This window comes from Mastomys coucha, unplaced genomic scaffold (assembly GCF_008632895.1).
Source record: "Mastomys coucha isolate ucsf_1 unplaced genomic scaffold, UCSF_Mcou_1 pScaffold8, whole genome shotgun sequence".
Taxonomy (NCBI): domain Eukaryota; kingdom Metazoa; phylum Chordata; class Mammalia; order Rodentia; family Muridae; genus Mastomys; species Mastomys coucha.
Window position 1 is genome coordinate 44315385 of NW_022196914.1, and position 26409 is coordinate 44341793.

The 26409-nt window shown below is 37.5% G+C and overlaps 1 protein-coding gene and 1 long non-coding RNA gene across 17 annotated transcripts in view; one reads left to right on the plus strand and one right to left on the minus strand.

Annotated features, from left to right (window-relative positions):
- Window positions 1–1940: 1940 nt before the first annotated feature.
- The window catches only part of Mef2c (myocyte enhancer factor 2C), a 163965-nt gene continuing 139496 nt past the window's right edge, over window positions 1941–26409 (plus strand). For 3 of the 16 annotated variants that reach the window (XM_031359836.1, XM_031359835.1, XM_031359834.1), the window contains exon 1: window positions 22444–22676. The gene's annotated coding sequence lies outside the window, so the exon portion shown is untranslated. Of the gene's footprint in view, window positions 2154–18089; window positions 18199–21258; window positions 21342–22394; window positions 22677–26409 lie in introns of those variants that run through there. The other 13 variants (XM_031359828.1, XM_031359826.1, XM_031359839.1 and 10 more) reach the window with 11 other exon arrangements.
- On the minus strand, window positions 21173–22247 carry LOC116083121. Its single transcript, XR_004115596.1, has 2 exons — window positions 22150–22247; window positions 21173–21597 (listed from the first exon to the last, which is right to left on the minus strand). It is a non-coding gene; the product is annotated as an uncharacterized LOC116083121 (long non-coding RNA).

Consider the following 26409-nt stretch of genomic DNA (forward strand, 5'->3'; position numbering starts at 1 on the left):
GGAGGCTGGGGAGTAAGATAGGAGGCAGAGGAAGGACAGAGGAAGAGAGGGAGAGAGAGAGGGAGAGAGGGAAAAAGAGAGAAAGGGATGGAGGGAGGGAAAAGGGGGAGGAGGGCAGAAGAGAAGGAGGGAAAGAGGGGGAGGGAGGGAGAGAGGGAGAGAAGGAAGCTTCAGGGGAAGAAGGGAGAGAGGTAGAAAAGGAGGAAAGGAAGGAGAGAGTGAAGGGGGAGGAAGAGGAAAAAGGAGGGAGGGAAGGACAGAGGGAGAGAAGTAGAGATATACTAACTTCCTGCTATTTCCCCAAATAAAAAGTTGTGTCGTGGTAATGGCACTTATTTTCAAGATTCTTTGCTGCTGGTAAAACATAAGCTCATTTCATTTGCTTGCTCACTCCTCAGCCAAGACTGAGCAACTAATAACTAGTAACATTCACCAATGAAATAGAACTGTAAACTTTCCTCATTTTTAAAATTTAAGAATGCTTCTCTACACTTAGGTAACTGCTCCTGACACAAGGCCTTTGAAAGGTGGCCTAACAAATACTGGTGTGTTGGGCAGAAGTTTGAAACTCGGTTCATTAAGATTTTTGAGTAGCTGTTTTGTACATAAGAATGAGAACTGATGGATAGTTTTATGAAATATGAGGAAACCTAAGGGTTTTGTTATGACGCACATAACAATCAAAGACCTGTTTCTTTTTAGCGAGCTCCTAAAAAGTCCCACCCGTATAATTATTAAATAAAAACACTCACTTATTCAGTACTCAGCTAGCTTTTAAACTCTGAATAAGAGAAGTACACAGTGAGAGAGGTGCTTACATGGTTTCCCTGGATACTGGATGATGCCATTCAGGTCTATGTTTTATCTGAAAGTGGAGCCCTGCAGAGAAATGAGGCTTGTTGAGTGGCTGTTTAGACATAGTAAGTAAATAGGAACCTTGTTTATTCTACAAAACATTTTTATTTTGACCCAGTTTCTTCCTCTCCTCACACCCAAGCATTGTAAACAGCAATAGTGTGGTAGAACAGGTATTTCTCCCAACTCCCGTTAACTCCACTTAAGAAATCATGATTGTCAAAGTGGAATCTCAGATTTTTGTCCTAACATATTCCTCCTTTGCACGTTTTCTAGAGTTGGACTGTTAAATTTGTGCCAGGATACATCAATGAATACCGCCTGCCTATCTTTTTCTTTCAACTGAATTTACTTAACTAAAAAAGAAATCAGTCTAAAAATTCACCTGTTAATAAATGTAAATGTGCTTACCTTAACCAGTCATTAAGGAATACCAGCTATAGTCAGGGTCACACATCAAGGGTCTCCACAGACTTGAGTTTCCATTCTAAGTAGTACAGTGGCATTGTGGATTCCCAGTAGTTTAAGTGCCATGACCATCCAGCTTTGACACAGAGTCTCTTAGAGTTACAAGCTTTCTAATTTGGGAGCATGATTAATCCCTCCTATGTGATAAGTTTTAACCTTCTAATATTTCTTTGGATTGAAAAAAGCAAATAAGCTGTGGCAAAGAATGGCAAATAACTACAGTGCTTAACACAGTTTAATAACCTGAAATGAAGTAAGTGTGTGCTATGTTTCCATTAAAAAGTTTCCAGCCACAATTAATTGAACAAAAACTTGTCTTGTTCCAAGATTATTCTTGGAAATGTAATTTTAAAGCCTGTGTGAAATGAGGAAACTTAACTTTTTATACCATATGAAAGCAATTTCATTTTTTAGGAATGATTTTGGATAGACTTCCGATTGGATATTTTCCATTGGAACTAACAGTGTAGAGGCTTGGGGTGGGGGAGAGCCGTTCTGTGTTCTTTTGCCAGCACTGACAAAGGTCTGGTTGTCAATGATACCTTTACAGCTAAATTTACTCCAGAGTGACATGAACAGGTGCACCCTGGCCTGCCAGACACTTGTGCAGAGGGATCACGCATCTCACCGCTTGACGATCAAGGGGGCAAAGCCTCGGGCCTCATAGAAAAGGAGAGGAGGCGAGCGCAGCCCAAACTGGGGGGTTTCTCTTCAAAGCCAGCTGGTCTGGCTTTATTCTACAGGAATTTTTTTACCTGTGAGAGTTTGGACAACAAAGCCCTCAGCAGGTGCTGACGGGAACAACTTCCTGGAGAAGCAGAAAGGCACTGGTGAGTTTCAATTGCCAAAATGTATGTACTTTTGTTAATCTCTAAAAGTTAATTTCCTTATCTTAGAGGAGACACCGCTGGGGTACCTCTGTTCACAAAGCTGACGAGAGCACTGGAAACAGAGCCAACATACCCAACAGTGGGGTGCTAGGTGCACAAAACAAAGCCAACAACATTTGACTGTTTTTGAGACTATAAAATGAGCATTTTGTAAAAAATTATTTATAGATTTAATATTACTTTCTGACTACTATTTTAAATGTGTGAGAATAATGAGTTCACCACACATATTACATGAGACTACACAATAGCATTTTAGTTTCATTTTAATCTAATTCTAATCTTCTTTGAATAAAATGTGATTTTCCAATGAATTTACAAAATTAAATTGTGAAATGGCACATGCTTTTCTCAAAAATCCTATGTGCTATTAAGAGTGTGCACATTATAAGTACATGATTAAAATACAACGTTAATTTTATTTAGTGTGCATTTAAAACATCTAAATGAACAGAATAACTAATAATAAAAAGGAACAACACTTTCTCATTATTTTACAGGGATTTTTTAAAAGAATAAAATCTTTAGAATCGATGATCAAGGAAATAATAAAGCATGTTTTTACATCATTTATTTCCAAAATTAGTACATTTACATATTTTGGTATTTTTTATTTTGTGAATTCAAAAGTTGGGTAAAAATATTTTTTCAGAACAGGATTTTAATTAATGCAAAAGAAGGAAAAATGAGACCACATGTTAGGACATATTTTTAAAAAGTGATTCTATTTCAAGGATTCATTCTTTTAACTATGCTTCACAGCATTTCTCTACAAATTGTTGTATTATAGCAAATTGAAAACATTTATTTAAGCAAGGAAGCAGCTCAAAGCTAAGGACTATACATAGCAAACATATGAAACCAGTTTAATAAGTAAATTCCATATTCACAAGCAACATGGGCTAATGAATGTAAAAGACACAACAGCATACATTGATCAAGAATGTTATAAATTATTATGCATTAAAATCAATTTTCTGGGCTGTGGGGGGTAGGATTGGTACTTAAGAAGAGAAAAGCTTCTACAAAAATAAATGACTAAGACTATGAAGCAAATGTTTTACTCTGATGGCGCCATAAATAATTTCCAATCTACATGTTTAATACATATTTGTAAAGTGGGAAAAATATAGAATCTGACTTTTGTTAATGACCACCTTATCTAAAATATTTTTAAATTAAGTGTGGTTTGGACATAATATAAACTTATGGATATTTTCTTAAACTGACTCAATTTCCCTTTGAAAATATGAAAAAATATTTTTAAATGACCAAAAATGGTCTCTCTAGCCCCAAATCTAACACTCAAAATAGTAGTCTCATCTATAAGCATTTCTGAAATATGTATTTTTAAAACACTGAAACTCCAGCATGTATAATGTTCTCCAGATTATCAGACATTTTTTCTTAGGTGCATAGGGGTCTCTACTGCTCTTTTCACAGATGCAATATCAGACTTATTGCTGAGTCTGGCACAAGAATCACCACATCTACCCAATTTTTAAAAATGTTCATGAGTCTCTTAAAGAATGAGACATGTGAAGAAAGATATTTTTTTCTGGTTTGTTAAATCCTATGTTTTTAAAGAACCAGCATACTTGCTTTTGGAGATGAAAATTGTTTTTTACAAATCATAAACTCTTGGGTCTTCTTTGGAATTACACTTATTAAGATCTCATGTGTATTAGTGTTGAATAAATTTATCATACTCTCATTAATAAACCCTGCATCAGCAATAAAGCAACATAAATACTCCTACCAAACTATTGGTTATGACTGTTGACTTTTTCTGGGTAGTGGAACTTATATTAAAATGTTAGGGAGAGTCTAACTATACAAAATATCTAAAAGTTTATCATTTTCATTGTGCCAAGAATTCAGACTTGGTCTGAAAATTCCACATTTTCTTAGAATTATCAGAAGACTTAATTTCCTGTTGCTACACAATATGTTTGTTCTTCCTACTAAATCTTCAACACTAGGTCACAAAAGACCCACTCTAACTCTCTCAATGTATACAAACTGGTTTCTTTAACAAATCTTAGTGAGAAATCCCAGCTTAAAATGACAGTGGGTCAGACCTGCCCTACACATTTAAAAGATTACTTGAAATATATCTTCATAACATGAAGATAATTATTTCAGTGGTGGAAATTTAATCATTCTTCTACTTCAGAGAGCCACTCAAAAGATTTTTTTGGTTCATATTCTGTATTTATAAGAAAGCTGTTGATTCTTCTAGTAATTAACAATTATTAATGAACTGTGCAGTAACTAACCAAAACTATTCAATCAAAGCAACAGAGTTTCCATGTAAAATAGTTTTTAAGTATTTAAAGAAACAAAAATTATTCTGGCAGCTTTATATGTACTTCCTCATTGACCAGACAACTGACTGACAACTGTCTTCTGTCCACCGGCCAGATGTAACTTAATAAAGATAAAAATTGCCTATTACTCATCCCTGTTGATAATACCTGGTGCCAGTAAGTTTACAATTCAGAATACCTAGACTATTGGCAAAATAAATAAGAGGGGAACCATGACTTCTGCCTAGCATGCATCCTCTATCATGGACTCATTTCCCATTCCTTCTTACTTGTTTAATTTCTTTTCATGTCTATACATGTTTCATATGTAGACAGAGTTAATTTCCTTAAAGGAATTTTCAGAGACATGTACTCACTGATCAAAATACTAAGGCACCCAGGTAATGCTGTCTATCAAAGATAGGTAGCTACCCTTGAGTCAGATTAATTTTGAGTTCATGAAATCCTTAAAAGCCACATGAGGGGAAATTTTGAAGCTCCAACGTCTCATTTTAAAGATATTCCATAAAAGAATAAACCTGAAGCTAACTCAAAGTCTCTGGTGTGAGTAGGTAGACCAGATTTGGGGAGTCACTCAGGCCCATATTCAGGTTTTTATGACTTCCATAGTATGGACAATCAAACTGACAAATGAAAAATATCTCATGAAAAAAATACATGTGTAGAGTTGCTTTCAAAGTCTTTTCAGTCACTAAACAATATCTACACAGGAAGGTATATTTGCTTACCAGAGCATATTAAATGATGGTAAAACATTAAGAATAATTGAAATGCACTCATTTTGAACTGTTTTGGAACCTCTTTATTATTTAAATGGATTTATAAAATGAAAATACAAGTGTATTTTAAATCACAGAATTTTTAAAAATCACAATCACATACTTTGGAAAATTAATATAGAAATCAAAATTTTAGCCTTATCTTTCTGAAAGATTAGAGAACATTTAAAAGTACTAAATGTACCAGAACATCACCATATATATAGTACATAATGCAAAATATACTAAAAAGCTGATTCAACAATTAACTAACAATGTGTGTGTATGCTAATAAACAAACCAAAGTATAGCCCAAAAGCTTCATTTGTGTATCCTAGCAAGCTCAAAACCCATACTATTCAATAGCATTTTATTAATATATTGTGTTTGACATCAAATCAAATTTTATTGATTATATCAACTACTATTGATGTGTTTGTTGATGATCCTGTACAAGAAATGGGTTCCATCAAGATTAAGAATATCAATATTCAAATAGACTCTCATTTTCTGCCCTGTAGAAAGGAAATTGTTTAGATTAAAATACAACTCTCTAATTTTCAAGGAAGATATCTTATCCTTGGACTTCAGGGCAGATTGTGCAAGTAAGAAGTGAAGTTTTAATATACAAACAAACAAATTACCAAAACAAGAAAAGGGGAGAAACTTAAAATGTTGATATGAGACATTGATAAAAACGGTGACTACTTTTCTCTCCAAAAGACTCTTTTAAAGTAATCAATAGTTCTATGACTAATATGGCCATTTAACAACTAAATTGCATACCTAAATTTATAAATGTTATTTGCTTATTGTATTACATTCAGTCCAAACTAAAATTAGACATTGCTCAGCAGATCATTTGCAGTAGCAGCATGCATATCAATTGGAAAGCAAGGTAATCAGCAGAGAAGTAAATAATATTCATTTCCAGCTTTTGTGGCAAATAGAGGCATCAGAACAAAATACACAAAATTGCAAGATAGACAAGGAAACTTCGTCATTCTCTTGCATCTCAAAGAGTTTTAAGGAAAGTGAGCTGTCCCTTGTCTGCTTCTGAAGGATCACAAGTATTTCTCCTGAGCTGATGACTATCGTTCAAAGAACACCCTGGCAGGAGTGCAGGGACCAGAGTCCGAGCCCCTGTTTCTGCTATGTACTACTGTGACCCAAAAGAAACCATTTAATCTCTGTGACACAGCTAAATGGATTGAGGCTTTAGGGTTAGTAATGTACAAACCACAAGAAAAGACAATTCACCTAACCAAGAGAGTATTCTCTTCTGCTTCATGGGAGGTGTCCCAAAAGGACTCTGGACCATTGTTGGATTTCTAGCTGCAATGACATGTCCTGTCTTCTCTGAGTTACTGTGAGTACTCCAAATGAGGAAAATCTCAGACAGGTGTGGAGCTGGGAAGTTAAACGGTGCAACAAAATCATTCTGCAGAGCATTACTGAGTAAGCACATAAGAGAGCACTTTGGTTTCATCACAGGAAAGGTCACACCTCAACATTACATCACTACATGTAACGCTGAGGTTCAGTGTGTATTCCCATAGCTGAACTGGATGAAAATCCAATGAATATTTAATATTTTCAGTTCTGTGAATGGAAGGAACAATTTAAGTAAAAATAGTTATGACACATAATTGCCATAAGCAGACATGATAAGGCTTGTTTTGTCAAACAAAAACAAACAAACAAAAAGACATTATGTCAAAGAAGTCCTACTCTGAAACACTAAAGATACCTGAGCTAACTGTACCAGTTAGATATGAAGAGGGTCTAGATAGACAGCAGTTATGTATGTATGGAGAGAGTTTGAAGGCTCAAGGAGATTCCAGGAGATGGTAATGTTGATTTCCGGGCAGGCAAATCCAATTACCAAATTCTTAAGAACATCTGAAAGTCTCCTTCCTGCCAGGTCCCCCTACTCAAGTCACTGAGACAAGTGCTAGTCTTATCTGCAAGGAGTTTAGGCTCACAGGAAACTGGCAGTCACCAAAACAATCACGTCTGTGTTCCATTACTAATGGTAAATATCCCTCCATTTCCATTTGATGCCGACTTCACAGTTTTTCTAAGGGTTCAGGACTCCATCCAAGAATAAGATTTTTACTCAGATAAATTAAAAAAGAATGAACCACAAATTAAGTAATTTAGGTCCCCAGATGGTACTAAGAGGTCATCCCCAAGACATACACAAGTCACATCATACAGACTGACACAGGTTATGGTTAGGAAGTCAGTGGTGTGTGTGTATGTGTGTGTGTGTGTGTGTGTGTGTGTATAAATTTACATATATTCACACAACAATAATTAATGAAAAAGAGGCCATGAAATTGAGAGAAAGCAAGGGGGTTCGTGGGATAACTGAAAGGAAAAAAGGAAGATAGAAAAACAAGGAATTATATTTCAGAAAATAAAAATTATTTGTATAAGTTCCCCATCTTGCTTAATCAGCTTTTATTGAGCAGTCTTCAATGAAGATGTTATGTGTAGTGTCTTTTCATTTGTGTACAGTCTGAACAAAACTGGGTCTTGGGATAATTCATTTTATTTTGAATCCTCATCCTTATTATGTTAAAAATAGATCATACACTTGTTGAGATTGCTTGAAAGAAAAAAGTAACAGAGAGAAAGAGGGGTTATAATATTAGAAAGACTTCACAGATCTTATATTACTCTTACCAGAAGGCAAAAATATATAACGAAATGTAAGTGAATACCTACTGAGTCTTTTCCCTCCCTTCTTCCCTCCCTCCCTCCCTTCCTCCTTCCTCCTTCCCTCCCTCCCTTCCTCCCTCCCTCTCTTCCTTCCTTGCTCCCTCCCTCCCTCCGTATCTCCCTTCCTTTCTTCCATTTCCCTTCCTTTTTTGAGAGAGGATCTTACTATGCAGTCCATGCTGGTCTCAAATATCAGGCAATACTCATGCCTCAGCCTTCCAGCTGCTTGGATTATAGGCCAGTGCCATCACACTTGATTTCTGAGGAGCCTTTTCAAAGGAAGATTCCTAAAGCATGCATGACAGTTCCCAGCTGCACCCTCAGCATAGTGAAGCTGAGGCAGATCTCTACAAGTATGAGAACAATCTGTACTACATAGCAAGCTATAGGACAGCCAGGGTTACACAATGAGATGGTCTCAAATTTTTTTGTTTTTGTTTGTTTGTTTTGTTGTTGTTGTTGTCTTGGATATGAAATCAATTTTAAAATGCAGCTTTCTGAGAAGGCAGGTGGACAAGGAGTGGTTCAGATAGCCAGGTTTTAACTCTTGCTGATTCTAAGGACTGTCACCCATGCTGACCATTCTGAGGACATGTCACCCATTATCCTCTCAAACCTTCTCAGTGCAACATCAGTTCTCCCCATCCAAAGAGCTAGAAAATGCATATAAGGTGAGCCCATATTCTGAGAGGCCAACAGGAATGTATGGCTACAGCAAGAAATGTTCCTTTTGTTTTTAGTCATTGTCTAATATATTGGATACTACAATGCTTACATAATTCATTCATCTTTTTATTTAAATTGGCAAATGATAAATATCCCACAAAATGAGCAAACTCTTGATCTTATTCAAGTCTTATACTAGTTTAAGACACTAAATAATATAGTTTTAAGTAAGACAAAATGGCTTCAACTAATTCTTAAGCAAAGTTATTTTAGCAAAATAGGACAGACAGTGATTACTCTAAAAATGCATGTGCGCATTCACTAATCAGCAGAATACTCAGTCACTGCTGAGCTGGAGAAGCAGTGGGCTCAATTCTCCTCTGGATGAGTTGCATTATAGCCATAGGCTACATAGACTAGACTCTCACAGCTATGCAAGGCTGAGCTAGGAACATATGGATGGTAAATATAAATCTTTCACAGACAATATATGAAACAAACCATTTTTGTTCATTATGAATCATCATTATAGCTATGAATAAGAAAAATATCACATAAATTATATAACCATATTTTCAATATAAGATCTTTGTTGGGGAATTTAATCAGTGGTGGTCTAAAAAAACTGGGAAAAATTAATAGAAGTATCCCACAGTTCTAAAACAAAAATAATTTTACACAGAAAAGATAATTGGTCATTAATTCAAAAGGACCCTTGTACTGACAACTGAGGAGAAATTTAGAACTGAAAACGAAGGATGAAATAAAAAGAAGAGAAGGGATGAAGTGGAGGAGAAAAGGAAAGAGAAGAGAAAGTAGAAGATGGAAATCATCAGTCGACTAACTATTGCCAAAGAGGTCAAGAGAAAAAAAATGTTCCAAAAAGTTTCTCATCATGTAGTGCTCAGAATGTTTTAGATAAAAAAGCCCTCTTCTTTTAAAAAGATGATTATTACTATAAAACCCACTCGGCTGATAAAGACTACTTTAGTTATTAGTATTATATGACCACACAAAGTTGGAAAATATTTTGTTTTAATTTTTATTTTATTTCAGTTTTATCTTATTTTGACAAAAACTTATCTATTTGTGAATTTTACAGTGGAGATCGAGATAAGGCATAACAAACATTGCCCTTTGACCCTACAACACTCCCAAATAATATGCCCTCTGTTCAAGAAAAAGTGCTTATTATATAGGGTTCTTTAACTCCCTTCAAGACATTACTGAGTAACTAATAATTTTACATCTAATGACTTTTAATAAAAGGGAATGTACATGCAGTAAACTAAATGATAATACTGAAGTTATAGCACAAAGGACATGCATATTTTTATTTAGTTAGTGTGTTATTCATGTTCAAAAAGAGAGAGAGAGAGAGAGAGAGAGAGAGAGAGAGAGAGAGAGAGAGAGAGAGAGAGAGAAATAATGGTGTGGGCATTTAAATAACCTGGAGGGCAAGCAAGCACTTGGTTTTCAAAGAGCTGGCAGAGAGCTCATCTTCCAACCTAATATTTTCAGAAGCAATAAAAGTTTTTCCTCCAGTTACAGCCAGACTTCCTGCGCATTTGCCCTTACTTCCGTGTCTACTATTAAGTGGTTGGCAATGGAATGGACTTGAGGCCATAAAAGCCCCTTTAGAAACACCACAGGAAATTTATGGACTGCTCGAGACCCTTTACATTATGAACAGTTTTCTTCTCTTAAAAGTTTAAAAATATTCACTTAGAGAGGTAATTTGTTGATAGTGTACTGTAGATAAGGCCCTGGAAGCAGCAGATTCTGATAAAATAGAATCCAGGGGTATTCTGGGGCTTAACCGGAGCTGAGGGAGAAAGGACCTTGTAAGTCACATCAGTAGAAGGCAAGAGGAAATAGAGGCACTCACAACGGAGCTGTTATTGATTTTAAAATTGCTGCTGGGTGAGTTGAATGTGCCAAGGTGAAAGAAGGGCGAGCTGAACACGGGTGAAGGGAAGGGCGTAAGTGGACAAGACTTGGTGATGTCACACAGCTATCGGACAAGTCTCAGTGACATCACATGGCCACTGGGACACAGGAGATCTCTGACTCCATAGGAGCCAAAAAGAACTTAGATCTGTAGAAAGTGACTCATCCTATGCACTTATGTTCAGACTCCTAAGTTTAAGTGGAATGTTATTCACTCACTAAGCAACCTAACAAGATTTCTGAGATAACCAAAATATACAATCATAGATCCTTACTCTAGGCAAGTACATCCTCACTTACCTGTATCTGATAAAATCCAGTATGAACATAAGAGAAAAATTTCTCTGAAAATCATATTCTCCAGAGCACTGACAAGACTAATATAAATTACCACCCATAAAATGTGACTTATCTTAGTATCATATGTGCTGATTTAATCAGCATACTAGCATAAATATATTTTATTTTAAATATCAAATACTTGATAATGAAATGACATAAAGTACAAAAGCTGAGAGAAAACCATACACATTTTTAAATATCATTAAGTATCTGGTAGTAATTTATTTCTCAGGGGCATGAGAGAATTAAAAGTGAAATAAAAAAAAATGGAATACTTTACTGAACATTTTCTATAGGCCGGGCAAAAGTAAAATTTCACATCCTTCTCTCAGCAAACCATGGGGGAAGGTCCATCTTCTCAAGGAAACCTGGGATCTAATCTCCTGTCGAGTTTACCTTTCTCTGCCTTTGGCTTTCTCCCATAATATATACCTATCGATTAGCAGCACTGACTTCCAGACTTTGACAAAGCTGCACATCAAAGTTTTGTCTTCAAAGGCTATACATTCCTACCAGAAAGAAGCTTGAAATTGTAATTTTCTGTCTGTAGTTCAATGTCTGCTTATTGTCCAAATATCAAACATTTGAGGCTTTATAATCATATCTTAGTTTTAACCTTGTTTAAAACATGTGCGTTGGATTTACTTTTAACAACAACAACAAAAACAAAAATCAGCAGTACCAATACTGATTCTTTAGCACAGAGATGCTTCTTAAGAATTCAAAGCAAATTTCTAAGGAAAATTCCAGGGGAATTCAAGCAAAACTACCTGTGAGTGGCAAGTGCCCAGGAGTAGCCACTGTGAAGCAGATAACCTGCAAGTAGATGTATTTTTCAGAAGTTTATTCCAGTTGCATGATTATATAAATCCCTGCTGAGTTGGTTGTCCAAAAGTATCATAGCTAAGAACAGAGTTTTGGAAATGAATCAATCTGGTTTCATGTCCTTTGACATTTATGAGCTATCTGCGTAGACAAAGTAAGGCATTGCTTTATAGTTTGGTTCTTAAAATCTATCAGATAGAGATAATAATAAAAGCCCTCTAAAAGGCAGAAGCCTGGATAAAAGGCAATAACATTTATAGAGTAATTGGTGCAATCTTAAATGTAGCAAGTGGTCATAAAAGTGAGAAGTATTTTGAACATACTTATTTTTATATACATACTAAAAATATTGAATTTTTGCATATGTATCTCAAGTATTACACTTAGATTATAAGTACAATTGACTTGAAAGACTCAAATATAAATGTAGCAAAGGCAATCAGGCCCATTGGTTTGGGTCTTTGGCTCAAAGAAAAAGCCAACAAGAAGACTGCTTTTAGCGACTGATTTACATTTATTTTCTTTCTGTTGTTGGCATTTTAGTTTTCATTATCACCCTATTCCAAAAAATTTAGGAAACTTTCATCCAAAACAATGAAAAGTTTCCCTCATCCTAGGAAGTGAGAATATTAGAATAATTATGTAAATACTTATATAAAATCTACATAGAATTAGCACATATTGGAAGCATTATTTTGCATATTTCTTTCCATCTTAACAAAAAATTTAAGTTTTTTAATTACTCTGCTTAACTTAAATTTTTAGGTTATAAATAAGATATTTTAAAATAATGTATACTATCATTTATAAATACAACAATCATTCAAAATTACATAAAAGGTAGAGGGAACACAGTTTACTCTATCATGCTATCTCCTTTCTAGACTCCTTTTGTCTTAACAAAAATGTTACCATGAACACTACATAATTGCCGGGCAGTGGTGGTGCATGCCTTTAATCCCAGCACTTGGGAGGCAAAGACAGGTGGATTTCTGAGTTCGAGGCCAGCTTGGTCTACAGAGTGAGTTCCACGACAGTCAGGGCTATAAAGAGAAACACTGTCTCGAAACATAACCCCCCCATACACACACAAAAAAGGCCTGATTCTGTTTTTTTCTGTAATATATACTTATACAAGTAGACAAATGATTGTCCCATTCCAGACATTACTAAGAGTCCAAAGTAGCCATGTTTTTCATATTGTATAGCGTAATGCAGAAGTGATATCTACCACACATACAGCAGAGCAGAGTACGGCCCCTAGATCCCTCTTGAAGGGAATGCTCCATTAGGCATTCCATGAGTTCCCCCTTCCCAGGAGGCCTGTGCCCATCCTAGTTGCCATAGATGGCCATCAGACATTTGCAATGACATCAGAAGACTATCTGAGCAGCCCTAAAGAATCTGCTAGCAGGAGATGGGGGTGGGGGAATATCAGTGTCTTCTTGGCTGACAACTGCATTCCAAAGGTCAACTGGGGTGAAAAGAGGATGGGCTTGGAGCTTCTGGTGCCTTTTCAGCAACCAGGCGGCGCTAACAAGCAAAGAGCAGCCATGAGGGCTAAAAGTAGCCTGGAGACCACACACCTGTGAAAAAGTCAGCCTGACCCAGGAAAACAGAATTTTAAGTCTAAAGAGATTTCCACTTCTTCAAAGGTAAAATTCCAGACCTGTTGTCATCCTGAATCAATCCTCAAGTTTCTGATGACCCATTTAGTTTTCTATGACAGCGAATGCAGGAGTCAGTAGGGACTTGGAAGTGTGGAAGTAGGAATTGTTCTCACAGAATTACTGCCGTTTGTTTTTCTCAGCCCTATTTCTTGTCAAGGAACTCACTCATTCCTCATAGCAAAGCATGGATGACATCACATTAGAGTCCACAGGTGGAGTACACCTGAGGAAACCGAGTCACCAAGAAGCTCAGCATGTGAGCGATCAGTTCCTAGGTGTTCCTTCAGTTGGCTTTTGGCTATATTCTCTTAAGAGGCCCATCAGCCTTTTCTTTTGCTAGCTATGGAGAACTGAGGCCTTCATTATCTGCAAAGAACTGAAGCATTTTCATATAGCATCTTAGATTTCAGATAGTATGATAAGAATCCTTTCAAACATGAGCAAATGGTAAATTGACATGAGAAACAGATATTAACTCAAATATGGATCAGTCCAAAGTTCAAAAGAATTATCATTTTAGTATTATTTTCCATCTGTGAATATGCTGATGTGAACAGAGATCATCTTCATTAAGGGTTAATTGCTATGAATATACCATAAATGGGCAGAATTAATATCAACATTCATATCAGCTAACAATGAAAATTGTAAAGAACAAATACATCGAAAATGAACCCCCTAGCAATCCACTGATGTCCCAAAATTTATGCTCAGTCTAAAATCTGATAGCACTGGCTGTTTATTACTCATCTTATATAATATTAGTTGTAATTTCATTATTTACATTATTAACTTCCCTTGTGAAGTCAGTGAATTAGATATTTTATCAAATATAAGGAAGATTATAGTCGGCTAGCAAGTCTCACCTCAGATAACACCTTTTTCTTTTATTTTAATATTGCTTCTTATTGTTTTTATTTTAAAAGTATAATGCTAGTTCTGCATAAGCTTTAAGTACAAATAAACACAGTATTACATCTCAATTTTCCTCTTTGCAAAAGTGTTATGTGGCTGTCAGATACTATCAATCATACAGGTTAAGTTTGGGGACAGTATTATTTCTCATGCAGCTTATTCTTTATTAAATGCAATTTTCCGTAGGGTGAATGTTTAGAGCATTCTCTCTTTAAAAAAAGAAGAAAGAAAGAAAGAAAAGAAGGAAGGAAGGAAGAAAAAGATAATTCTACCTAAAATTCTACCTATATACCTTCTTGTATAATCAAGATGTCCTGGTCAACAGAAAAGATACTGGACCCATTAGCAGACTTAAGCATCTTTCCAAATTTAGAGATGTGGATTACTTAGGCCTTCTGCGTTTAACCTACCTTCCTTATTGAAAAGCAACAAAAAGGTACATCTATCTACTGGGTATTTTCCAGAATCTTTCTCAGCATGTAAGACACTAAAATTCAGACTTCAAAACTTCTCAAGCTGCTGCCAATGAGATGCAATGTACTGCCACAGAAATGCAGACTATCCTAGAAATCTGGCTGGTATCAACATAACATAACACATTTTTAAGCTAATATTTCGGTCAAAACTTTAAGGCAGAACTCTCCAGTATGACTCCATGTAATAAAAGGCATATTTAATATCTCCCTACCTCAGAGGTCCCACTACCCCACACAGGCCTATTTAGAAGTAAAAATATGGACAATGTGATTGACAGAATACATTTTCTCTTTAGTTTTAATTAACTTGAAACGCCACGTGTCAGTCTAGCATCTATCCTATTCGTAGGGGACACACACTTTTGGGTTAGAGATATAGAGCCCTGTGCTCTAAACCATTGATGTATCCTCTCTATTACACTTGGTCTCTGTGGTACAGCACCCTAGACAAGCAAACAATGTCACAAGATTCTGCATCTCCTGATGGTTATTTTTGCACAATATCCCAACACTGTTTCCAAGTGGTAACAAAAGAAAGTTGTGCAAGAGGAAAGGAAGTTTTCTCATTTGGGTTTGCTGTGAATTTTCCTTAACACCCCAGTTCTCTTTCTACTTTGTGACCTTTACCACAAGACCTACATATACTCACAGAGGTAGCTTACCTGCCGGAGTTAGTGGTTGGCTTTTAGTTTTTAAAAATACTTCTGAGAACCAAAGTGCTTAATTAGAGTTTAAAGCTAATTTGGGGCCGCGATCCTTTTCCTATTAGTCTATTAGATTAGTTACAAATCCAGGATGCTATAGGATAGGGAGTCTGGACCTGCCCAAAGCCCCTCTTTTTCTTCCTGATTTCAAAGTGCTTGGAATGCACCAGGTAGCCAGAAACTCAGACCTCAGACCTCCTGACAGCATTTTGTGAACTGTGTGTGGGTGGTGGATTCCTTTTCCGGACCCCCGGTGTTTATGGAGATTTCTCAAAGCTCATCTCCAGTTCCTGGGAAGAAATGTTCTCGGGATCCTAAAAACCAGACCCGCCTAGAAACTCCACCAGCGCCGCCACCGCGCGTTTCCAAAGCACGCCCACAGCCTTTGCGCCTTCCTCCATTCCCCGGAGCCCATCACGTTCCATCTTTATCAGCACACCACCGGTCTTTCTCCCAAACCAAGACATCAACCCCTCTCCAGCCGAAAGCAGGCCGGCACACCCTTTCCTGTCCGGCTGCAAACAGCACGCCTAACACTCTGGGCACCCAGGCCCGGCAGGTCTGTCTGAGGGCCTTGCTTTCTCCGCCCATCCCAATGCTCACTCACGTGGCACACGCAGCGTCTCCCCCCCAACCCCCCAACACACACACCCCTACCCCGCAACACACATACAAGCAGCTTGGGAGCTCTAGAAAGTAGCCGGGAAAGAGTCCCCACCCCCTCAGCTCTATCGTCCCGAGAAAAGTGGGTGGGAGGAAGTTGCGACCCGCCGAGAAGAGCAGATAGGAGGGGAGAGCCATGTCGGAGGGGAGGACCAGCAGTAATTGGGTGGCGTTGCGGCCGTTGCGCCTCTCCAGTCCGCCCAGCCAGCGGGTCAGCTTTCAACACAAATCAGCCAGAGGGATTGCTTCTGCCTGCAATCAATAACTCAGCCGAGTGAGCTGCTGAAACCAGAGGCGTCCCTTGTCTGCTCTTTAAGGGGCCCTGCGGACTGAATCCCAGCCCCTCTGCTTCCCAAACAAAGAAGTGGGTACCAAATGCTGGAGGAAATTTTTAACCCCAAACTTCCATGGCATCCCCTGGTTACGATGTTTTAAAATGAAAAGAGCACAGATCTAGTTAGGGCTCTAGAAGAAAGGGTTAAAGGGGAAAATCTACGCCTTAAATTTCAGGTCTCTTGTGATATTTCAAGAAATGGAGTAGAACCAGTGTTTCAATAAGCATTTAACAATGGGGAGAGGAGATGTAAAGTCCCATTAAATTTAGCTGTCCCCATAGATGCTTTCAAGTCAGCTGCACACTTATAAGCAAATTACCAATCGAGTCTTATTTGGACTTACTGTTAGAAGGGAAGAAGAAGTGTATCATACTTTGTAGAGGAGAATTTTAGGGGTGTAGAGCACTTATTTCAGACTTTATTTCATGAAGAGTAAGGTTAAAAGGTCCTGGGAGATATATCATGATTCCAACTTAATGATATACTTTAAAGCCAAGCAAGCACTGAGAGAAAAGGGTGTGTCGGAAAATCTGGGTCTGAGTACCAGACCAAGTTGAGATTCAGGCATGGTGGGCCTGAGCTTGAAGGATGTAAGTTAATTCCCATAACCCTAAAACAAATACTGCCCAGATTCTTCATTTCTCTGACACAATATAATTAAAAATAAATCATATGAATGGCAACCCAGATGAAGAGGTTTTCTAAATGACTCCTCACTATGAAAAGTCCTGCTAAGACAATTGGGAAAACTATTGACCCTTGTTCTGCAGCGAAATGGTTGGTCCTTGAGGGATGGGGTGGGAGACTAGTCACATTTTAAAGCAAGGAAAGATTCATTTGTGTACCAAAGTCACGGAAACCTAGTCTGAGACAGAAATTATAACACAGGAGCACTTGTCTATGTGCTACACAGCTAAAGGCTGCTGGGAAAGATAAGATATTGTTACTAATAGAATTCATATACTTTAGTGAAGCCACATCATTAATCCCAAATATTTTAAGTGGGCCTTTGAGCAGTGCATAAAATGAGGCTTTTGCTGAAAGTATAGACATTATTGCAAATTATTACTAAATATTATTACAAATATTTCCCTGTTTGACAAATTTCACTAGCATAAGAAATGATGAATTTTATTTTACTTTTTTTTTATTCGGATATAAAAAAAATTAAAGATAGAGAAGTAAAGATAAGGCTAGGCTCCCTGTGTAGGAAATGAACCCTACAATGAAATCTTTCCTTGATAAAACAAATCCTTTGTACAGTACAGATTCTTTGGCAATTCAGTCTGCATGCTGTATGGTCAGCTTGGGATAACTCTGTACCTAGTGAATCTGTGAAATATAAAAATAGGCACTATTAATTTTAAAATCATAGGCACTATTGCAATTGACCGTTATTTGGTTTTTAAATTAATAAGTGTTGATACTTTAGAAGTTTTAAACCACATCTACCTTAATCTAATGTCAGCTTTAAAGAAAATAACTACTTTTTTTTTGTACTTACACACTTTTAAGGTGCCACAAAAAAAAAAAAAAAAAAGCATTGAAAACTGTGAAGTAACCTCTGGAGAGATGAAGTGAAGCATGGAAGGCCAATGGCTGTGGTAGTGAAGAAGTGCAGAGGGTGAGTGTTCACATCTATCACCTACCACAAAGGTACCATGAAAGGAAAGCCACCAGTTTCTTTGTCTTGAAGTACTTAAAATGTTGGTATGTGTGACAGTGACACAGTTAAATGGCCATTCTCTTCTTTAGGTCATGAGCAGTTCTATGGCATGGTGCTTAAAGCTCCTAGAGTCTTCCGAGGCCCACCTTTGCAAGTGTCTACTACAATTAAGCTGTTTCCTAGGTGGCCATGTACATCATCATAGGACAAACTACAAAGAGGTTAAAATATCTTTTACATTGTGGAATTTGAATCTTAACATGTTTCTCAGATTTTTTTTTCTAAATTTTCATGTTCAATTATATTTATGTTGAAAGTATTCTGGCTGAAGAACAAATACTATACACTTGAATAATCTTGAGGGGTAGATTAATCTATATATCCTTTCTTCATCTCAGGGTAGGTTGCTGTGGCAACCGCCCCAGCTCACTTTAAAATAATTTTTTAAAGCTCACTTCAAGAGCTACACCCAGCGTGGGCCAGGCTTAAAAGCAGGCAGACCCAGCACATAGGGCTTTCGTAGACTGCTGCTTTAATGTAGGAAGGCAGAAGAAAGAAAGCTGAAGTAATGATGGCTCAAAACAGAAATGGGAATATTAGCTTTGAGCTGAAGCAATCAGTCACCATGCTCTCCATAACTTCAGGTGTATAAATGCATTGTGAAATAAATCCTTGGAGGGGATATCTAAAGTTTATTTATATTTAAAATTAAGCACTTATAATAATTAATGAAAGGAATATTTGTGATTAGAGAGAGGGGGAGGGAAGGAGAGAGGTAGTTTAATGGCAGATCAATTGTAGCCATCACTTCATCCTCTTATAGGAAGGTTTCCTGTTATTAAATTCTTAGCTCCCCTCCCCACTGATATAAAGGATGTAATAATTATGATTACTTTCAAGCCAAGAACTAAACTGGAGAGCTCATGCAAACGAGGAAACCGAGGCCTAGAAAGAACTTATCAGGAAGACACTTTTGGCCTTTTCAATGTTAGCTGTCAAACCATAAGTAAAAGAAGTTAGTGCTCTGCCACAGAGTCACATCTACAACCTCAAATCCCAAACTGGATAGAGAATTCTAAGTCTCTCAACACCTAGACCAAAATATTTCCTACACAAGAAAATAAGTACCATTAGGTAGCAAGAATTACCAGTTTAGGTAAATTGAAGTAAACAGACAATATGAGTCTGGCATTATTTAAAGGCAGATACAAAACATACTCTGGATAACAACCTTATGGATTAGTACTAAATTATTTATTTATTTATTTATTTATTTATTTATCTTCCACTTCAGCTACAAGGTTTATGTGAAGGGAACGAACACTAATATTAACTTAACTCACACATCCTTAAGAAGCTAAATATACAAAGGGGAAAATCTTATCTTTTCAAAGGTCATCTGTAATACATTTCATACCCAAAGTTTCAAATCATCCTCACCTGGACTGAACATACTTTTAAATGTTTATACTATTGTTGATAAATATGGATTTGCTACAATGTTTATTACTAAATAATTCTTTGACACCTGAGGGGGGTAAAGTAAAAGTTTCCTTTTGAAGGAAAATAAATAAAAAAACTGATGTGTACTGTGGTAAGTAGAAAAACCCTCTATAATTAACAAGAAGAGCATGATTGAATTCATGTATTGGCTATATCTACTATGTCATGTAAGACAGGCCATTATAGTTCATTATATTAATTTAAAGCACTATGGCAATAAGTTCCCTTGGTCCTTATAGTTTTCTCTGTGAGCATTTTTATAAACCTTAAAAATAATCTAAATTTTCATTTATATCACCATATCTAGATATGCCTTAGCATGCAGCATGTCTAAGCTCAGAGCTTGTACCTCTAAACATGCCATTCTGTTTATATAAACTCATGGTAGTCACACTTGCTATTGAAGGAGAGGCAAACACAATATAGCATAGATACCAATTTTCAAAAGCAGAACAAACAAAAAACCCACTATGTCACAAAGCAAGTGCTTTGTGACAGCTTGTCATGCTTTCCTGTAATAAAATCGAAGTACTAATTAATAGTCTCAATGGTAAGGAGCCAGAGGGTTGAAGATTGTTCCGATGTAGTTTAACTTGCCTGTAAAATCAACTTTTTGCTTTCAAGTAAAGCCTTTGGAGGGTGCTTGCATGTTGAGTCCATTGCTCTGAGAGAAGCTACTAACTTCAAACAGCACAAGGAGACAGGAGGCTTTTTTTTGAAGCACATTGCCCTACTGCATTAAAATAGTCCTCTGCAGGCCTATTGAAGAACTGAGAAATGCAGCCAGTTATTGTGTTAAACATATACTTTTGAAAGGAGTTTATTTTTGTGTGTGAGGAAATATTTTTAATAAGGTAGATATTTTATTGGGCTACTATTGTCTACTCTTGTATCTTCTCTATTATGATACTCTGTGAACCTTCTCTTCCTCTAGTCATAATATTAAAAATTAATTTTTCATGTTTTACACACTCTACAGTACTCCTACCATGCAATCTTTCACTATTTTGGGGAGGAATAGGGTTGACTTGTATACTAGTTGATAGAGTTAATCTTTAGCTTTTTAGTTGTGGTCCCAATATCCAGTACCCTTTTTTTCTAAGTATCAATTCTTTGTTAACCTATATTTTTACTATGGAAAAGTATTCGACAAGTTTAAACCTTAGCCTAAGTATTCTTATCAGTCTCTGCTCCTGCTTCCTGTGCAGCTGAAACTCTTCAGCATAAGTGAAGTCACCCGCTATCGGTCAGGGGAGCCTAATGCATTTGGGAAGTTGTTTTTGGTTTACTTGTTAATGACCTGGATAAAATCCAGTAAGGTGTGGAGGAGACACTGGAGGGAAAGGGGGGGATTCTCCGAGGAAGCTGTCCTCTTGGTCAATTTGTCCAGATTGATTCGAAAGTTAATGGCCCCGGGATAAAGTCGAGATTTCAAAAACTTGTAATTATTTTATTACTAACATCGGAGGATCCTTTCGGCTCACTTTCTAGCCTAGCCCTCCTGACTCTCAAGGCCAAAAGCTTTGTACATTCTGGGCGGGCAGGAAGCGCACGTTGGGATCGAGGCTTGCAGACATCCTGGATCGTGGCTTTTACGCGTGAGTAACGGAGGCGCGCGCGGACCGGAGCAAGGATGAAGTGGCTACTGCGAATCCAAGGGAGGGGGTTAGGGGGAGTCACTAGAGCCGCTCTTAGGGTCGCGCTCTTATTGGACAGAGGGAAGATCTCGACTTCAGAAGGACTTTCCTGTTAGCTGGCTTGCAGCCTCCCGGGGGAGCGAGCGCGCAGCAGCCCAGCGTCCTCTGTAGCGGCGGGGAGAGAGGCAGGGAGCTGCCGCTCCCCGTGTTGTCTTCCCTTTCATGCAATAAAGAATTGTCATTAGGTTTGCGTATGGCATGTGCCATTACCCCACCGTAAAACTAAAATTAGCAAAATGTCAGGAATGGAAAGATTGATTCACCAAGATGCAATTATCATTTAAAAGTGCTTGATTGAGGTACTGATGTTCAGTGATTTATTCTGCATACCATATACATAATTAAAGTAGTGTAGTGGAGTAATTTATCAATCTAGTTGAGACTGGAGGGGTGAGGAGGGAGCTGCAGTATGTTTGTTTTATTAAAATGCTGCGAGGTTCTAGTCCCGCCCCCCTTTTGCAAGAGTGAAACTGATGATTTCCCCAGCTCGCGAGGAGAGGCAACGGTTTAGGCTGGTTGGGATAGAGAAACGGAAAGGAAAAAGCAGCGCCAAGCAAAGGCAAGAATAAAATGAATTGGGGGGCGGGGGGAGCACAGGCGCGTACATGCTACTTAGAACCCCAGCCCCGTGTGCTCCGTCTTGCTTGCCGCCCCCGCGTCCCCTCCCAGTATCCTTACATTCCCCCCACCCCCCGCTTCTTTACACGACCTATCTAAGGCTGTGAGCTGCTCTCCTTTTCCCATTCGTCTCCTGTCACTTCCTTCCAGGACGCAGTTTTCTGGACGAGTCTGGTTACTTTTAATCCCACCGGCCAGAGAGCCACTTTCTCCTCCTCTTCCACCTCCTCCTTCGCTTCCTCCACCTTCCTCCTCCTCCTCTTTCTCCTCCTCCTCTTCCAGCGGCTTCGGTGCGCGCGCGAATGCGCAATCCCGCGCGCGCCTCCCCCTTGCCCCCCTCTCGCGCGCGCACACACGCACACTTCGTCTCCAGCTCTCTGCTCGCTCGCCTCGCAGTCACAGACACTTGAGCACACGCGTACACCCAGACATCTTCTGGCTGCTATTGGATTGACTTTGAAGGTTCTGTGTGGGTCGCCGTGCCTGCAGCTTTGAATCAGGTGGAGAAGCACTTCAAGGCTGGACGAAGTAAAGATTATTGTTATTTTTTTCTTTCTCTTCCTCTCTTTTAAGAAAGGAAAATATTCCAAGGACTAATCTGGTCGGGTCTTCCTTCATGTAAGTACCTCTGACATTTCTCCAAAAGAATAGATATAGCTTGTGTATTGTCTCTGAAATCTGCACCAATCTCTTCCAGGCACTGGGTCTATCCAACTCCTTTCTGGAAGGCTTAAGTTAAGGCTTGTTGTGCATTCTTTTCTTTAGATTCTACGATTTCCTCGTGTGTGTCTGAAAGTAACTTTTTAGATAGTAGTATCCGTTTGCCATCTGCTATTGAAGTCACATCTGACTGTTCCTGTCACATCAGTTTGTTTAAAGTTTCAAGAAGTTAGTTCGCGTCATTAGCATATTTGATAGGGTGAAGAACGTGGATACTAGTGGATTTTAGTATTTCCCAGATTGTTCTGTGACCTTGAAGTAGCTGTCTTAAAATTTAGCTGTTAGTTCAACTGTGGAAAGATGTTCCTATGAGTTGCCCCAAAGACTAATTTGCCCTGGGTTTAGATTCTGAGCCACTAGTCCTTGGGATGACTTTAAGCTACAGCAGGGCTGTCTGCCAGAGGCCACCTTTTGTGCATCCTCTTCCCTCACCAAAGAGCAGGCTTGAGAGAGTTTAATTGGTGGGGACCAGAAGCAGTTGCCCTGGCCATGGTAGTCTGTGCATTGCACAGTTTGTATTTCAGCATGTGCACTGTTGTTTAGATCAAGGGAAATATTAAGCTATTTAAAAACAAACAAGACTAAGTCACTTAGCCCGCCTTCTGTTTGGACTTTGGATGAAAGTTACTAAACTAAGTGACAAAGTTGGCCATAAAGGAAGTCTATAGAGACGGGGCACATTGCTTATTGTATTATTGTGTATTATGCAAGTGTTTGAGTGCAATGCTAATGTGACTTCCTTTCCAGAGCAAGGCTACCATTTCTTAAGGAAAGTGTTATATCTGAGCCATTTTGTACTGTTCTAGATGCTATAGTTATGAACCTTTTCCCTCACATTTTTGAAATGGATGTCTTTGCTATAAAATACTCGATATGTAAACGCTAACAGTGTATGTAGAATCAGGCTCTTTGCCAATTCTTTAACTGGTCCTCGGTGGAGAATTGCTTTGACACAAAGTGCATTTTACTATTGTTAATGTGATAGTAACTCTAACGGTAACTGCCTTATGAAATGCTTAGTGACTCTATGTGTTCTCTAAGTGCTGTAAAGAAAACTCCAGTCACCTTTCCATGCCTTTCCAGAAGAGTGAGCCGGCTCCCTCCACAGGCACCTTGCAATGGAATTGTGTTGCAGAGTAAAAATGTTTGTGTGGGGCATAATAATCCCCCCTCCCCTAGAGTCTTGTTAGTACATGAAATGTGACCACCTGTGAGCCACACTTAACCTTGCAGCTGTACCAATTTTAGCTTTAAGTAGATCAGCAATTTTCAATTTATAGATAAAATATCTCCTTTAATTTTAAAAAATAATGTCAGTTTGGCTAGTCTTAAAAGTAGTTCAATATATATAAGTATGGCACAAATGGCATGTTTGTGTAGCTATTGATTCAGTTACAAAAATACAGGCAATAAGCCACATTATTATCATCTAGTATAAGCATGTTATTAATTATTGAGTTTAAAAGTAGTCCTAAAGCAAGTACATGGTAGGTAAAATGAGTTGTCCCTTCGTCCCACCTCAAGTGGGAAAAAATTCCTTAAATCAATGAGGTTTTGTACCATCTAAAGAATAATACATTTATTGGATATAATCGGGATAATCCTGTATCGGGTTCTGATCTTTATTCTAAAAGCATTCTTTGAAGCATACTTAACACACACACACACATATATACATATATAAATACATATGTATATATGTATTAAATTTGGTACCCTAGGCAGGGTAAAGGGCCAGTAGTTGGCAGTTATCTTTACTTCAAGTTGTGCTGAACTTTAATTTTTAAAAAATGCTGTTCTTATTACTATGGTTCACACAGTTTGAGAATGTGTTCTATAGTTCTCACTCTCCTTATTAGAAGCAGTATTTTACTTCATTCATTCATCACGCTATTTACATCTTAGTTGCTGTGCATGTGAATACATTGAAGGGTAATAATAAGGTATGCTATTAATTTAATATTAATGCTTTTGATATTGGTGGAAATAACAAATGACTATATCATAATAAGCAACTTTCCACCCTTTCGAAGTTAGCAATATTTTTAAAGTATGTAATCATGGGCATTAACGTTCCCAAGAAGAGATACTGAATAACCACTGGAAACTTCAGGAACAAAGAGTTACTGTAACGTGCCTTATTTTTTGCTTTATAAACAGGTTAATTTTGTAGAATTTTAGGAGATTTACTCATTCTGATAAAAAAGTAACTATTTAATGATTCCTGAAAATTGAATCCTGAAAAAAACAGTATATTCTATAGTGTTCAAATATTTTTTAGTTTTGCTCTGGCCTTTACCTTACTCAGTGACTAAGTTGAATGGCATATAATTATGTCTTTCTAATAAATTATTCATTGTATTTAAATGTCTTTAATAGAGAACTATGCTAAATAACACTTTGGCAAATGTAAGCATTATCTTTTAAAACTTTCTCCTAATTATTGTAGTATATTTTGTGGGTTTTATTTCCCAATTCTTTGTGCAACACATTTGAGCCTATGAAATCTCAGAAAGGGACAAAATGGGGAAATATCTTTACAGTAATAACTGTGTTATATAAAAAAATAGATACTAAACAGAGAATCAAGGATTTCAGGACATGATTCAAAGCAACATGGAGAAATTTAGTGTGTAGTTAAAGGTCACAACCTCACAGCATGGACTGAAGATGGACTGCTGATTAATTTTTAACTTTTTAAAATAACAGCTTTTAGAATAATGCCTCCCAAATGAATATCTAAACTTAAAAAGCATGCATATTCCTTTTACACATATGTAGTGATGGTTTGGACCAAATGGAAGGTTTTATCTACGATGCTTAGTGAGTGTAACACAAGAGGAAGAGCTGACTGGGATACCACCCTCAGCAGTGTGCCTTAATTTACGGACTCATGGTTGTTCCTGCATTCAGTAAAGCTTGACTCTTCACTGGGATTTGTCACCTTTAAGAAATCAAACCAGATTACAGAGGCAAGTCACAAAACCTAAGCAACAGCGCTCTATACCTTACAAAAGGCAGATTACACAGTTCACATGTTATTCTGATAGGGCAAAGATAAAGGCTGATTGCTTAGGAACGGCAAGACACTCTGATTCAAAATGATTGCTAGATAAGTATGCCACGACCCTGTTGCTTCGTCATTATAAAAAGCCACTCAAACAGTGGAAAACTCAGTTTTCAAATAATAGGCGTTCAGTAGTGCCTTTTCATTGCTTAAATTTTAAGTTCCATCAACTCTCTTTGAACAGCTATCAATTTGTTTGTGTGAAGTGGTTACCATAAAGCTTAAAGGAATTAGGTATTTTTAGAAGTGCTGTGTAGAATGCAGAGTAGATTTGCCAAAATTAATATACCTTCATGGTATTGAAAAATTGAGCAGAAAATACATTATTGGCAATATCCTGTATGTTGTTCTGTTACCAGGTATATTCATCAAGATGAGTAGCTGCATAGTTATGACTCAATACATTCAAAACATATCATGATGGGTGTTATTGGTAAATGATATACATATGTTTATTTTATGAATCTTACATAAACACCATTCTTTATAAAAATATAATACATGGATACTTTGTTAGAGAATAGTTTTGTTTTACCTGTAGCATTTTTAAAACTCAAACTTCCT